Consider the following 2,997-nt stretch of genomic DNA (forward strand, 5'->3'; position numbering starts at 1 on the left):
GTGTGCGTTGGCCGAATTTCCAGCATCTGGCCACATCAAACATGCCGCAGCACAAGCAGCAACAGAGCGAGAGAGAGAGAGAGAGAGAGAGAGAGAGAGAGAGAGAGCATCCCGGCATTAACGCAAATTTCCATCCGGCCGGACCGAAAAATACGCTGCTGCTCCGGAGCGAGAGAGAGAGAGAGAGAGAGGCTCTATTTGAATTTGGCCAGAGAGCCGCAAAATGCCGCATTGTCGCGGCGGCGGCGGTGGCAAAAACGCACTTGAAGCACTTGGGCGCGTGGGTGCCATCACGATGTCTCGCCGTCGACCTACAGTGTACGTTTTTTTTAAATTATTGGTACTTTAGAAGTTAAAACCAGCTTCTACCTTTTATTTTTTCTATATTTTCTTACAATTAGCAAATGATATTGTCTTTTATAACGAATAAAAAGTGCAAATTCGCCATTTGCGAAAGCCCTGTGGTTACTTTCAATTTTAATGCACTCCCGCTGCGATTTAAGACGCAATAATGTGTTACAATTACTTGCAATTAAGGCTAACTGTTCTACTGTGCATTCTTCCCTAAAATGATTTCTCTAGCCAAAATCAGTGCAGCCAAACGCTGTAGAAATGCCGTGAAAGATATTTAGAAATATTGTTTTCCCGGCGTTTCTTCGGTGATTGGCAGGACCACCACAATTTTGGTTTTCAACGCATCAAAATAAATCATTTTAAGAGAAGAACGCTCAGTGGTAGGACTGAGTGTTTAAATCGAAAGTATTTATTGGAGGCTTCCGGAAAATCTTTTCCTATCATAAAAATTTAATGAATGATCCAAACAATCTTTCAAGAATGTTCGCAACTCGAATCGCGGCCCGGAATGATTGCGAGGCGAGCAGCAGTCGGAGTCCAAGTTTGAATGTATAGAAAACGCGATGGCGGTAGCGGTATGCATTATCAGCGCACGAGATAGTGTATAGACGCGCAGCCGACTATAAATAAAGCGGCATGACGAGTGCTTTGCTCCGGTCAAAGCTGCAAAGAATGGTGCGTGTGCTCAAAATAATGGACCGATGATTTACGCGCCATGCAGCCGGCCGTTTTTGCCGCTTTTTCCATTATTAATCGAGATTGCCAGGCCGAGAGTGCGCTGATTTATGGCGTGTTTCCCGCCCAAACTTTTGCTCGACATATAACGAGTTGCGAATGTCTTTCCCCGCATCTCTAAAACACATACCTACAAAATTGTTTTTGCAAGCGAAAATCTATTCAAACGCGCAATAAAAAAACGCTTCATTGGCGTACTTTTTGAGGCTGCAAATCGACACTGCATGCGGGATAAATTTCAATTTAAACTCCTTATTTTGCAATCTCTAAATTCGTAATTGTTAAAACCTGGCTGACTGGTCGACTTTGCTGAAATCGACATCTTTTTGCCAAGAAAATGAAAGATGGTCCATGGCGCGCGGGCAGTGGCGTGAAACCACGTGCGCGGGAACTTGAGAAGAGCGAATAAGAGGCATATATTGATTGCTTCTCGACGCCTGGCGGATTTGGTGGATTCCGGAGATGCCCCTCGCAGACGTGCCTAGCCTAGCAATGCGAAATCGCGGCTGTTTCCAATTGCAGCGTTCGTGTCTCCGCCGGCGAGTGCAAGCCAAGGAGACAGCTTGTTCCAATTTCCTCTCGTCATTCATCCCTCTCTCTTTAATCAATACGGTCCAGTCCAGTCGACTAAAATCTGCTCTGCTCTGCTCGCGGCGAACATGATGATCATAACTTCTAATAGATTATGCAACCGTTCAATTGGAATGGATTATCCAATTTTATCCTTTAAATTCTACTGAAACACTGTTCGGCAGCACAGTAATTCCTCCGCATGCAAGGCGTTGCCCTTTATCCTTGCTTTGGGATACTAATTATGAGAATAAACATACATATACGAGAAGGGGATGTTTTCCTGGCTGCTAAAGAATGAAATTATGTTAAGTAAGAATTTTGACGGCTTTCCGGATAAGACTGGCAAAGTGCAAATCGTGATTTTGTTTTGAACCCAAAATAAGATTAACAAAAGCTATGCAGTTTTTTTTTATTTTTTAAGATGGTTGGGCGAATATTATAAATAAACTGGACTGGAACAAGTGAACGTGTGGATTGCTCAAATTTCGCATCCCTATATTCACATCTCTCTGACGTTTTCAGAAAACTCAATAATAACCATCACGAGAAATTACATCGCCACCCTCGCCGTACGAATTCGGAGTAGAAAGAGTTGGAAAGAGAGACAAAGAGCGGCTCATGAAATAAGCATCGGACGGGGAGGGAAAAGCTGGGCTGCGCATCCCGGCAGTACATTTTCCATCATTAGAGTCATAGCCATGGTGACCATGCGGCAAAAGCGGCAGGCAGGCAGGCAGGCAGGGAGGGAGGGGGTGGCAGCGGCGGCGTAGGGGTGGCGTCTGTGTAGTAGTAGTGTGTGCGCGCGATGTGATGTGATGATGCTAGACCGCTAGAGAGAGAGCGAGAGAGAGAGAGGGATCGATCGTTTTTCGTCTGGGCCGGCACGGGCAGGAGCAGGGGCAGGGGCGGCACCGCTCGGCAGCCGGGGCTCGCATGCAGGGGCGGCAAAGATGCTGTGCCGGCGCGCTGCATGCATCTGCCACTCGGCGGGCGCGTACGCTGGCAGGTGCACGCGGGCCGAGTACGCTCGCTCGGGGTCAACAAACTGCGCGCCGGGCCGCTGCTGCATGCACCCCCTCGCAGGGGGGACACACCCATGCAGCGGCCGGCGGAGGCAGCGGATCTGGTGCATCCGATCCCCGCCCGCCCGCCCGCCCGCCCGGCCGCTCTGCAGACTCTCCCAGCGGCGGCGGCGGCGGCGGTAGCGGCGGCAGCGGCGGCCCGGACGCTCTTCCCGGCAGCCTTTGAGCTCGCCCGCTGCCGGGGCTGCCGCTGCTTTTTTCCCTATGTTTCCCTTTTCGAAACGCGCGGAATTTCGCGAGGGGCGTCTGCCTG

The sequence above is a fragment of the Cloeon dipterum genome, chromosome 2 (genome assembly GCF_949628265.1).
Source record: "Cloeon dipterum chromosome 2, ieCloDipt1.1, whole genome shotgun sequence".
NCBI lineage: Eukaryota > Metazoa > Arthropoda > Insecta > Ephemeroptera > Baetidae > Cloeon > Cloeon dipterum.